Source organism: Aphelocoma coerulescens (assembly GCF_041296385.1).
Source record: "Aphelocoma coerulescens isolate FSJ_1873_10779 chromosome W unlocalized genomic scaffold, UR_Acoe_1.0 ChrW_unloc_scaf_2, whole genome shotgun sequence".
NCBI classification, from domain to species: domain Eukaryota; kingdom Metazoa; phylum Chordata; class Aves; order Passeriformes; family Corvidae; genus Aphelocoma; species Aphelocoma coerulescens.
The window spans coordinates 9251292-9265115 of record NW_027184081.1 but is presented as its reverse complement, the minus strand read 5'-3'; the positions used below and the strand labels follow the sequence as shown (position 1 = coordinate 9265115).

The 13824-nt window shown below is 45.4% G+C and overlaps 1 long non-coding RNA gene across 1 annotated transcript; it reads right to left on the bottom strand.

Moving 5' to 3' along the window:
* Nucleotides 1-288: 288 nt before the first annotated feature.
* Nucleotides 289-7067, bottom strand: LOC138102810 (uncharacterized). The gene is made up of 2 exons (XR_011147553.1): nucleotides 6688-7067; nucleotides 289-5243 (listed from the first exon to the last, which is right to left on the bottom strand). It is a non-coding gene; the product is annotated as an uncharacterized lncRNA (long non-coding RNA).
* Nucleotides 7068-13824: the final 6757 nt, after the last annotated feature.

Here is a 13824-nt window from a genome sequence, read left to right as displayed (position 1 = left end):
TTATGATGTGTATCCCATATCGCTGCCTATGCCCAGAAATTAATTTTTGTGCCTTTCTGTGCCTCTAAACTGAGCCTGAGAGGGGGAAGGAAAAAATCTGAGCAAAACTTTCTCAAAGCAGTTTGCAGCTTGTTCAAGGTCACATAAAGATAGCAGGTTTTTTTTCCCAAGCTGCGGCAGGGGAGCGAGGAAGCACCCGGCTTGCTGTGTTCCAGTCAGCTTTTGGCCAGTTGTTTTCCAGTTTCTTGTTCTCCGGTGTCGGGAAAGGCGCGGGAGACGAGCTCATGATTTCATGATCGGCAAGCCTCGATTTTATTGTCTTTTCATCTCTTATTTATACAACACTTAAACAGCTCATACATATTGCAAAACCTGAGCTCACGATTGGTCATCTTCTCTCGTGGGAACAACACACCCCGCGGTGATGGTTTCTTCATTCCAATCTGCTCTGGCTTGTGTCCTGTTGGACACCTTGTTGATAAGAAACCCCTTTTCCCACGACAGGCTAACTCCTACATCCTGCAAGGCTCTATCTTATCATGTCCTCTGCTGCGCAGCCATTCCTCAGATAAGCTCTCTACACTTCCCCCGTTTTCTTTATGTGCTATCATGCTCAGAGTTGTTGTTTTTAGGAGTACCCTCTTGATACAAGTTAGAGCGCAGCTGAACAGGACTAATCCTACCAAAACCATGATCAATAAGAGAAACAATGTTTTTACCATGCTTTTTACCCAACCACCCAATCCCAGTTCACTGACCAGCCCATCTAGGCCAAAGAAACCTGTATCTTCCTTAATTTTTTGAGAGTGATTTATAAGCTGTTGAATCTCTGTATGAATAGAGCGAGAATGATCATTTAGATCCATGCAGCATAGTCCCTCAAATTCTTCACACCCGTGTCCATGAGCTAACAACAGAAAATCAATAGCAGCTCTATTTTGTAATACAGCATGTTGGACTGTGCTTAAATCATCTGCAAGCGCGGACAGTACTCTACTTGTTCCATTTGCTTGCTTCACTACCCAGCAGCTTAATCTCTCTATATTGCGATGAGCTCGAGCTGCTGCCCCTCCAGGCAAAAATAGTGATGAAAAAATTACCTCCCACTTGTTCCACAAGGTCAATTCATCATCACAATTTGATTGGAGGGTCTGGGATAGGTCTCTGCGCCATCTGGTGGGGTGGGTTTTATTTGGGTGGTGTTGTGGAAGGGCTAAACTAAGCTGTCCGATTGTACACGGACCGCCAACGGGCAAGGTAGGGATGCCGGACCAAGCACGATTTCCGCAAATTAGAAAATATCCAGGGGGCAGCCTTCTGGGTATGACTGTGCCTGGTGCAGGTTTTTCCTGTGTCCTACCAGTGTGGTTGCACCACGATTTTTCCCATTTTAAACTGTTCCCTATGGGAGACAACCAAGTAGGAGTAGATACATTTTTCCAGCAGTTGGTATGCGTGCCTTCAGAGCAGTGTGAATTCCTGCTATCTATATAAAAGCAACTAGTGGCGTTTAAAGAATCAATCAATTCAATCTCTTGCGGCTCAGGCCCAAATGGGAGGCGGTCATCCCAAACGTCATAGTGCTCGAAACTTTCAATGATGTTATTGCCAGTAATTCGGCCTGATCGGAACCCTGTATCATTGGCGGCTGACCTGAAATGGAGCCAAGTTGTATATGTTAGGGGGACTCCTATTAGGCACGTAAGAAAAGGAGTACTTGGGGTAGCTAAGCTGGCACAGAACGTAGTTGTATTTAATTCGCGTGCCAAAGATACCCAAACATTTTGCCTTGGATCGAATAGCTTAGGAGGGTAGCTATGCTTGAGGGCCAAAGTGCCTGGGACGCTTAGAAGACCCAATACGGCGAGTATACCGGCGGCACACATTGTCCCAGTCATGGGGTTTAACCTGCCACAGCTCTGGGACATCAAGGCCTGTCTTGTGACGGGCTTCTAGGATAGCGGAACGTTTGTTAGCTAATATGCTTTAATTCCCACCGCAATTCTCTTAGGTGGAGGTCTTCAATATTTTCTAGTAACGCTAAACTCTGATCTAGAGGTACTCCCGTTAGTTTACCAAGATTTTCCTGAGCTGATGCTCGATTCCACTGAAACTCACAATTGAGGCACCTCAACTCTGTGGACACTTGTCGCTGAAAGATCCACCACTGTAAATTACAACCTCTGCAATGAATTCTAACCCGAGCTAAATGGCAACGATTATAACAAACAATGCATGAGCGTTAGCAATGTGGCAAAAAGTCCATGTATAATCGGGGAATGAGGGACTCTTCAATTTCCTGTTCAGAGTCTATTAGAAATTTAGTATGGAATTCCTCTCCGGTGTTATGTAGCACTTGTGAGACCACCTGTTGGCGTCGTCTCTTCTTCCTCTGTCGCGGACTGTCCCTGCGTATAAGCTGGCTTAGTCCATTTGGCAGGGATCCACTGCGGTCCGAATTCCCTTGACAAGCCTTTGGAATTCTGATGGAAAATAGCATGGCTTTCTCGCGCCATTGTTTGTTTCGGGAGAATGTTTTGGGCAAGCGAGACAAGTTTATCTGCTCTTTCGTTTCCTTCACCCAGGCCTTCATTCCACATGTGGCTGCGAATATGGAGAATGGAATAGGGGTGTGACCGTTCTCTTAGGGCGCGTTTTAGTTGCAGAAAGAGTTCATAAAGCCTTTTGTTTTGTACTTCCTTAATGACTGCATCCTCAATTCTTGAGGCGACGCCCACTACATACAGCGAGTCCGAAACTACGTTTAAGGGTCCTGTGAGGTGGGTTACTGCCCAAACGACTGCAAGTAATTCTAAGGTTTGCAGGGTATCATCTGACGAGGCGTTTATTAAATGCTGATGCCATTGCTGGTCTTGTTTCCATACGACGGCTGCTTTCCTTGTCTTTCTTCCGGCGTCTGTGAATGCAGTAATGGCATTGTGGACAGGCTTATCTTCTCGCAAGGGTTTTGAAATCCAGTTCCATGCTCCTATCCACTGTAATGCCTTGGGAAACAGGGGACCGGTCTGAATTTTGGCTCCTGAGGACAACAGCGCTTCCGTGAGTGATGAAGAATTTAGCAAGTACCAGTCCAAGGCAGGTTTTTCCATTGGGAGATTGATGCACTCAGGTTCTTGTCCTCCAATTTCCAGAATGCGCAAACGTCCTTTCTTAATTAAATTAGCCAAATTTTCAAGTTTTGTGGTAATAGTTTTTCGTTGCTGCAACTGTGGTGATATCCATTCTAAAACCGCCAGCTCCCCCGTTTTCTTTAGCTGCGTAATTGCGCCGAGGAGGTGAGTTTCAGAATTCCAAATAGTAAGAGAGAGGGGGATGTCTGGATTGAGACGCGAAACAAAACCGTCTGTGATACAGGTGGTGATTTGTTGTAGAGCTTCTCGCTGCTGCGGCGTCAGGTGTACCGGTGTGCATGGATCTGATCCTTTTAGTAAGGGACGGAGCTGATCTAAAAGAACATTAGGGATTCCTACTATTGGCTTTAACCACTGCAGATCACCTAACAGTTTTTGAGCGTCATTTAAAGTGGTGATTGAGGCTTGGATATGCAGTTTTTGAGGCTTCACTCTTTGATTGGTGATGACCCATCCTAAATACTTCCACGGGGAGGATATTTGAATTTTGTTAGCAGCTATTACTAAGGACCATTCTTGAAGAGAGGAGGTAATAAGCTGAATTTCTGTTTGGTCAAAAGGCTCCTTCTGCGCAAACAAAATATCATCCATATAATGATAAATGATGGTCTGAGGTAACTTTTGTCGCAGTGGTTGCAACGCTGCATCGACATACAATTGACATATGGTGGGAGAGTTGCGCATTCCCTGCGGCAATACAGTCCACTCAAAACGTTTGTCTGGTTCACCACGATTGAGAGCAGGCAATGAAAAGGCAAATCGCTTCGTATCATCTGGATGTAGTGGAATTGTGAAAAAGCAATCTTTCAAGTCGATAATAAGAAGAGGCCAATCTTGTGGCAACATTGCTGGATTAGGGAGTCCTGGCTGCAGCGCTCCCATAGGCTCCATACGGGCATTGACAGTTCGAAGGTCTTGTAGCAGACGAAACGTGCCATTTTTCTTTTGGATGACAAAAATTGGGGTGTTCCATGGGCTTGTCGACGGCTTAAGATGTCCTTGTTGAAGCTGCTCATTGACTAGAGCGTGTGCTTGAAGCAGATTTTCCCGTTTTAAAGGCCATTGCTTAACCACTACAGGGTTATTGTCAGTCCATCTTAGTGGCAGCGGGAAATTCCAAGCAACGGCCCTTAGCAGAAATGGCGATCATCGGTAAGCACAAAACTCATTTGGGCCAATACATCTCTTCCGATGAGGCAGTCAACTGTGGGGGGTAGAGGGGCGATAGAAAAGGTTGCGGTAGTTTTCTTGCCCTCAATTTCTACAGTTATCAGCGGAGATTTGTGTGCTAGTTTCATTCCTCCGACACCAGTGATGGCTGTCATTGCTGGCAGAAGAGGCCAATGTGAGGGCCATGTGTTCACATCGACAATGCTGGAGTCTGCCCCTGTGTCTAGGAGGCTCTGTAACGTGATTGTTTCTCCTTTATAGGTTAGGGCACACGGCTTCCGTGGACGGCTATTAAGATCGATGGTGAGCAAGGTTAGTTCCCCAGTTGAGCCGTAGCCTGTATGAGCATTTGGTTGAGCCTGCAAGGGTTGCATGCCTTGTGTGGCTTGAGGCAAAGGTACAAATTGAGCTAGTCTTTGGCCTTTAGGAATCCTTACAGGTGGATGAACAGTATAAGCCAGTATGAAGATATCACCCTGTGAGTCAGCGTCCACCACGCCTGGTTGAATGAACAGTCCTAGGGCAGTGGCAGATGATCGGCCAAGAATCAAGCCTCCTACTGGTGTACCATTGAGGCAGATGGGTCCTGTGAGTCCTGTAGGGATGTTATGGACTTCAGACGTCAGGAGATCACAGTCTACTGAGGCTGCCAAGTCCAGGCCGAGGCTGCCACTTGTTGCTGGCTGGAGGCAGGGCAAGGGTTTGCAGCTGCTACTTGTGTCCCTGCGCGGCTGCTGGACGCGCTGCTCCGGGAGTTTCCCTGCTTCTTGTTACGGCAGGCATTCGAGTTATGCGTGTTGGATTGGCATTTGTTGCACCAAACTCCGGATGCTGAGCACTCCCGACGAAGGTGACCCGACTGGCCACATCGATAGCATCTCATTCTGTTTCCCTCTGGAGGCAACCGGGGGTGCGTGGCTGCTGCTTGGAGGGGAGCAAGGGCTGCCATTACCTGCATCTGAGCACTAGCTGCTTGTTCCTTCAATCCCTCCCCCAGCTTTTCTAACGCGTGGACTAAAAAAGCTTGAGCACCTGTGGGCAAGGTCGCAGCTTTATCTAGTAATGCCTGAGTGGTCCAATCACCAGGTATAGAGGTAATCAAAGATCTGGTGCTAGGGTTGCTATTTTGCAAAATGCACTGTTTTAAAATAGCATCTTGCATATGATCGGGTATCCCTGCCCTAGAGATAGCATCCATAACCTTATCAACAAAGGAGCTTAACGATTCATCACGACCCTGCTTGATGCTCATATATAGGGGGGTCCCTCCTGATGTCCTGACTTTATCTATTGCTCTTTTAGCTACTGCCATTGCCTCCCTAAGTTTATGCGGCCCTAGTCCAGCTTGAGCTTCAACTCTGAGATACGGGCCTTGTCCCATAAGCTCGTCTACAGTAAGGCCTGTTAAGGGGTCCCCTTGGGGTCTGGGGAGGTTAGTGCTACTTGCCGCTTCCTCTCTCCACCTTGCCTCAAAAAGCAATCTCTGAGAGGGGGTGTAAATGAGTTTCGTGATAGCCAGGATGTCGGCAGGCAGAAGAATGTGGGCATTAAAAAGATAATCTAACATCTGCTTAGCTGGTTCACTAGACACCCCAAAGTTACTGACTGTTGCTCTCAGCTGGGACAGGAGTTTCCAGTCGAGATGGGCAAACTGCGCGTTCTGACCCCCTTGCGCATTAGTAGTGAAAACAACAGGGAAAGCCATCGCTTCTTGTGCCGCTGCTAGGAGTTCGGAATCTCCCCTTTCCATGCCGTCTCGGGCAAGCGCCTGCCACAACTCTCTCCTCCTTGCTGCCATAGCCTCCGCCGGGTCAGATTCTGCCCCAGGGACAGGCTCTGTGGCATTAGAGGGGTCGGGCGGCAGCGGCGGGCATGAGGGGGTTAATGCAGAAGCGGCGATTGAAGCGGAAGGCGGAGGAGCAGGCAGGGGGGTAGGCAGCGCGGGGGATTGACTGTCAGCGGGGGGTGGCTCTGGCGGAATCTCAATAGTGGCAAAGGCGGGGGGGTTGGGGGCCGTAGGGAAAACCGAGGAGTCATTATCTTGGTTACGGGAATGCGCTATCTTAATGCCTATGACTGCTCGCTTCTCTGCCTGCACTAACAGTAACTCATTATGAACTGCTTTCCAAAGTTTGCTTATTTTGTTGGCTGACTTATCATCGTCTAAAACAAGGCTAAAAAGTTCATCCCCGTACCTCCGCCATTCTGCTAATTCGTGAATGCTGTGAGGGTCGGGAAAGGAGCCATAGGAACGCGAGTGAGTTAGTAGGGAAGGGAGGTCTTTTTCTAAGTTAAAGGCTTTAAAGTAAAGCATAAGAAGAAAGACTTTAAATAAATCCTGTGCTGCTTGCCTATCAATACTTACGGTACCGTGGCTAGCCCTCCAGGCTTCGGCAGCACGTATCAGCGAACCCACCGGTGTGGTCGTTCGGGCACGGAGACGGGAACACAGCTGTCCTCCGCTCTTATTGCCGTCCCTCTAGCTGCAGGACCTGAACCCAACGCACCTTTCCTTGTGGAAGTGGGGGTAGGGGGGGGTACATGACGTGCCTTCTGTTCGGGCGTCAGATGTCGGGAAAGGCGCGGGAGACGAGCTCATGATTTCATGATCGGCAAGCCTCGATTTTATTGTCTTTTTATCTCTTATTTATACAACACTTAAACAGCTCATACATATTGCAAAACCTGAGCTCACGATTGGTCATCTTCTCTCGTGGGAACAACACACCCCGCGGTGATGGTTTCTTCATTCCAATCTGCTCTGGTTTGTGTCCTGTTGGACACCTTGTTGATAAGAAACCCCTTTTCCCACGACAGGCTAACTCCTACATCCTGCAAGGCTCTATCTTATCATGTCCTCTGCTGCGCAGCCATTCCTCAGATAAGCTCTCTACACTCCGGAGACAGACTGAGAGTTGAACTTTTCCTTCTCTGGAATTTCAGATTTTCTCCCTTTTCTACTGGACTGCTTGATTGCTGTAACATCAGAGCACATTGGGAGGACTTTCCATTGGGCACAGAGGGCCTGGCCCCGGGCCAAGCCCCAGCTCCGAGGAGACCAAAGGGAGGACTTGAACACTTTCCCAGGTTTTTTCCTCTACAGCGAAAGATTTTACCATTTAACATTATTTTCCTTTCCTGTGTGTTTGTTAAATAAATAGTTTTATCTTCTTCACTTTCCTTCGAGGAAAATTTATTTTTTCCCAAACCTGGTGGGGGAGGGGTAGTTGTGCCTTCTCTCAGAGGATATATTTCTAAATTTGGCCAAACCAGAACAACACCTAATATTTTTTCTCTCAAAATTTAAATGTTGTAAATCACAATTTCTGATTTTATATCACTTATTAACATTCACCCGGGGGTATTATTTATCAAAGAAAAATACTCTAATCTGGGGCATATGATCTGTGTCTGCTCCCGCCATGAGCCAAAGGACAGCAGAACTGAAAATTCAGGGTCGCGACCGAGAGATCTGTCTCCTCTGGACCTGACAGCTGAGCTAAAAGAGTCTCATTAATTAAGTTTTTGTTGCAGTTGAGGCAGTTACGACATGTATAAATACATTAACAACTCCAGGCGATGGCAAATGCAACCTTTATTTCTAGAAAGGGTCTTTTATACAATGTCTTGGCACTCGTGCTATGTCTCTGTTGGCTTCTACATTAACTCCCCACAAAACTACTGGTTACTTGCAACTAACACCCATCTAAACAATCTAAAGCAAATAACAGTCTCCCTAGACAGCTGTGCTTTCTACATCTGTTGCTTATGGTTTCTCGCTTCTGTTGATGCTATAATTCTCACGGGTACAAACCAAGTTCTCATGGATACACAGTGATTGTGTCCAAGTCAAGCTCTGTGAGACTTTCAGAGCAGCTGTAGGTTTCCACAAGTCTTGAATGTTGTTGTTGGCCAACTTCAAATACTTTGGGTATAGGATTTCTATGATATTTTCTTAACCCTCAGTGTTCCCGTCTGTAGGAAATTTTCCTAGCCTCCAATTCAACACCATGTCCCGTCTGTAAGATAATTTCATAGCCCTCAATTCAACACCACTTCCCATCTATTGTATATTGAATCCTCAATCTAGTCTTTTGGGTATTACCACCCACACTTTGTAAATCCTAAACCTCAATTTGGTATTCTTTTTGTAACTGGGGACCCATAACCTCGTCCCATATTTCTTAGTGGACTGTCTAGGAAATCTTTTTGCTCCCTTATTATTGTTATCCGAGACTACCCTGTCTCTATTAGGGATCCAATCCGGTATCCCTGGGCTCTCACACACGCCATTCAATCTCTCATCCTCCCCACCTCACACAGTACTTACAAGTCCTTTTTCCTGTCAGGGTCTTTGTGCACAAGAATTATGGACTTTTTACCGTGGTTTAGGAAGCCTTTGAGGATCCTTTAAAAAGAAGGGGGGTCTTTTGATCCCCGCTGTTTGCTTTAAGTGTCCCTTCTTGTCCTCAAGGTGTTAACCTGCAATCGCCGGTACCTCCAGGAGAAGCCAAGAGAGCCGCTGAAATCAGCAGGGACGCCTTTCGCTCGCAACTCCCTAGGATCACAGAGACAAGGTATTTATCACGTCGGGGTCACCAAATTGTGAGAAACAAAGCCCACTCCTTTTTTTGGGGTTTTATGAATTTAATAAGGGACAATAGGGGATGAAGGTCACTTAAAGCAAAATCACAGTGCTGGGTGTGTGGCTCATAGCCAGAGGCACACCCACTTACACAAACTTCCTGGCTATATACTTTAACATTATGCATATTAATAAACCACAATGCATATGCATAGTTTTTTTTCTGAGAACTAATTTACATTTTTTAAAAGGGATTAACATTGTCTTGTAAGAGACGGTCCAAAGATCCCTCATCTGCCTCACGATCATCGCCGAGGACAAAGACTGAACACAGGAGTCCTGGCCTGGCTAAGGTGGGATGTCTGCCAAGTGTTGCCTGCAGGTGTGCCCTCTGGGAACTGGTACGCATTCCTGAGGAAAATTAGTGCAGGTCATGGTGGACTGCACCGTTCTTGCTGCCCAGGCGGGAAGGACTGCGCTGAAGCAAAAAGGAATGACCTGTCCTGCACACCTATCCTGTACCTGTTTCCCAAAGCAACGGGCCCCATAACAATGGCTGTAGATTTCCCAACCTCTTGGCCAGTTGCCCCTCGCTTCTGAAAAGGACTATAAAGGGACTTTCTGAAATAACCAAGTGGGAGATCTCCCCACGGAAAGAAGACGAATCTATTGGCAGAAGACCACGAGGACTTCGTCTCATCCGTTGATAACTATTACCCCCCCCCCCCCCCCTTTCTTCCTCTCTAATCTTTTACTTTGTCTTCTTTATGTCTCTCTCTCTTTCTCTCTTCTATTGCATTACTGTGTTGTGGGCACTTAATAAAGGTGCACTGTTTTGATTAAAACTGAAATCCCTTGTGTCCTTTTGCACTCGGAGATCTATAAACGAATCATCACGACCCTCGCTTGTATTAGCAGATCGTGACAATTCTCTCCCCCAATCCGCCTTTTAGAGCATGCATAATGTGATCGGGGGGGTCTTCGGGGGTCTTCTCTGATGAAGGCTCAGGTCTTCCTCCTATCTTGAACTGTTTAACTTTGTCTTCGGAGCATGCACAGTTATGGTGTTACTAGGTCTTTCTGGATCTAACCGGTTTAAATTCTTTACTTTGTGGCTAATTGGCTTAACTTTTGCCAACTTCTCATTAGTACATCCTGCTTCTTCCCTTATCTAGCTATACTTGTCTATTTTTGAGATTATTCACCTGGCGAGTTTCCATTTATTTAAGCACTAAGCGATCAGTTAACCATATACTAGCTATTACATTGTATAGAAAGTTATGATTCAGATTATATAGGTATCTTATAACTCAAGCTATATAAGCGTCTTGTAACTGACCCCAGTTATAATGTTAACTAGTTAATATCTGCATAGCAAAGTTATTCTTAACATGTTTGCACATAATATTTCCTAACATATTCTGATACATAATATTTCTTACATTTTACTACCCATGAAAGCCAATGCTGTAATAGCTGTTTATCACAGGCATAAAAAGCAATTGAATACACAAGGGTTTCGTTAAATTCCCAATAGATAACACATGGCTAAATCTATCCCTAGATTAAAATTCTGCATAACAGCATCATAAACTAAAAAGTTTCTTTTTGTGTGGTCCTTCTGGAGGAATTGATTGAAACATCAGCCCCCATATAGAGCCATCCCCTTCCAATTTAGCTTAAGTAATTAATCTCTCAGCCCTGTGGTGTTATGGTGAGTAAAGGAGACAGATTAATGAATCCACACTTTGAAGCTGAGAGGAAGAGGAGGTGACACCATCCTGTTTGTCCTACCAGCTTGTTTATCAGGCCACTGCCTATTTTTAAGGGATTGTTCAACAAGTCTCCATCCTAGCAAGGACTGCAGGTCCCCTCTGTTTTTCTTGAAAGCTGGGGGAACCTTGCAGGCTATTTGCATGCAAATGGGGAGCTAAGGCCTGGCAATGCTGCAAGTCCTGAAAAGGGCTGTGGGGCTGGCGCATGGTCTGGCACTGCAGCCATGCAGCACAGTGGCGCGGGGTCCCAGACCCACCAGGTCCTGGGGCCAAGGCCAGGTGATTTCCCAGAGAACTCAGAGAAAATAAGTGAAGGGGTGTATCATCTGTGTCTCTGTCCTGCTTTCCTTCCCCAGCCACCTTCCCCGATCCCTTTCCTCAGTGCTTAAAAAAATAAAATTGGACAACATGTAGCAGTTTCTTTTGTTGGTAAGTTTCCATCTTGCCTACCAACTCCAGGTGAAGGCCCTGTCCACACACCATACAGACGACCAGCATAAAACATGGAAGGAACAAGTGGCCTAGCAGTTTTCTTGTCATATACTTTTGAACAAGGTTTGCCTCTTAATAAAGCCAAGGGATGGCAGGCTGTGGTGGTGCATCCTATCCCCCCCCCCTCCTTTCCAGGCTGCAGTGTGATCTAAGAAAATGCTTGTTAGGCCTGCTTGTTAGGCCTTGTCCTTGGAAACATCACCTGGGCTCAGTTCTTTCTTAACTTATCAAAAAACATTGTCTGCTCTCAGGAACTCCTAACAAGCTTCTGTTTTTCTCGTGACCAGCCTTAGAAAATATTTCTCTGGCCTGAATGGCATAATATTCCTTTTCTCACACTTTCTTTGAAAGACCCAACCCAAACTGTGGCCAGGATGAAACATTGTTATGACTAAAGCCCACTCTCTTGCGACCCTATAAACAGCGGTCCAAGATGAGGCCCTTTGAGCTCTCCTAGACCACAGCGGGCCTGCGACCAGCAATCTCCCTCTGAGGGGGATGCCTCTCAGAGCCTGCAAACCCTCAGGTTTGCTATACCTGGAGGATCCCTGAACCATGACGTGTCCTGAGCTGATACCCTCACTCCTTGAGGCCAGATTCTTTGCCCATCGGGAGATGCAAAAGCATACAAAGTGAGTATTTTCACTGACCCCTGAGGGAAATTTTTCCACAGGTACCTTATCTTGCACTGACTATTTCTGTCTGCATGTGTACCCTTTGCACATATGCTATAGCAAATCTGGAAGTTAAGTTATAGTTATAATTTAGGCTAAATGCTTTTAAGTGTTATTTCTGTGTTAGATTTTTAAGGTTAAAATATAAATTAAGGTATAAGTTAAGTTAAAGTAGTTAAATTTAAGTGTTGTTAAGCTTTAGGCCACATTCCTTTTCATCCTTATTTACACTGTCTTTACACACAGACACACACACACCCCTAGGTAGTTTCAATTCATTTCTGCTTTGATTGCCTGGATTTTGTTTGGTTTTGTTGTTGCATGCTTTCCCTGTTGTGCCTTAGTTGCCCTTTGTAAGTAGAGTGAATCTTGCCAACAAATCTGTTGTGCTTTGTAGTTTAATATTAAATCTGACTTTTGCTCATACCCTTGCTGGTGATTCTTTGAGAGATCTCAAGCACACTTGTTCGGGACACAGGCATGCTTGGACCCTGCCATCTGCCCAGGCAGGGGATACCTATATGCATGGGGCATCACCTTGCTCCCCAAGGTTTGCTGTGAGGAGGCCAAGAAAACAAATAACAGGTCACTGGAACCTGTTCTTCATATTTAACTGCATGGGGACAGCATAAAGATTCACATGGCCTTTCACCCTGAGCTGTTGATCAGTCAGAAAACAGACTGACCACAAGCAACACCCCTCCTTGAGGGAGCCCAGTACCACCACGGTGATATCACCTGCCTTTTTCCGTTCAAAACTTTTCCCTTCTTGATTTTAAACATATCTCTCAGGGTTGCCTTAATCAGGCTTGGTATCCTGAGCTGGACTGGTGCAGCAGCCTGATGTTTTCCATTGTGGGCCCTGACGTGGAGTACCGGCCCAGTTGAACCTGGGGAAAGTGAATTAATCATTCCCTTGTGAATAATGATGTGTTCTCCCCAAAGAGAACTAAGTGGCATCTCTGGGTTATTTTCCCTTTTGTTCTAAAAATTAAATGGGACTGTATGCAGTTGTTCTCTAAGAGACCCAGGATGCCCAAAGAGGCACTCCAGATGCATACTGTGAATAAAGCCCAGCAGAGATCATGCGTCCAGTCTTTCTGCTTATTGAAAACTGTTATTTTAACCCCGCATTGCTACAAACAAAAGAGAAAAGCACCACTTTCATACATATGCATGTAACCACACAATCTTTCCCTCCCCACTCCAAAGAACACTGACATCTTTTTTTTCTTTTACAAAATTTCATATAATTTATCCTTCAATCTACTAAATTGTTATAAATACAGTCATATTTGAAAAGCACCTTCCTGATTTGAAAAACAAGTGTTCCTAGTCCATAACAAGCAACCACTCTTAAAACATATGATTCTCTTTTCATGTCTAAGCTCTGAATATTTGAGGTGAACTTTTTGGTTAAAAAAGGATTTTAGTCTATGAAATAGATATCTATTGATTTTATGCATGTTAAGATGAGAGTTCAAAATCAAAAAAGCCTCTTCCACAGTTTGGTTCATACACTTATCATTACTTCAATAGCTTGTGCATTCAATCAGCTCATCACACGAGGATATTTCAAGGCTCATTTAATATTATATGTACTGAAATGTAGAAACACAGGTCCATATTATCGCCATAGAAACATAAGAGGAACTGAAGTTCAGTACATGCCCTTTATTATTTTCTTCATTCAGGCCTCTTGGAAAAAAAACTGTGATATGGTTGTGACTTAGAATTCATCCAATAGTATAAAAATAGTTTTAAACTGTCTAATCAATCCCCTGATTGGATCCTTAGAGAACTGGGCTTTACTCCCATGAGAGAGACCTATTGTTGCTGCCTGTTCTGAGCTTCCCCTCCCAAAGACACTTGTTCCTGCCCATGTGCTTGGAGCTCCTTTGTTCCAAGCGCGGGCAAAACCAAACGTAACTCAGACTCTTTAGCAGTGTCTGATTGGCCGCTCACCCCGGGTCTGC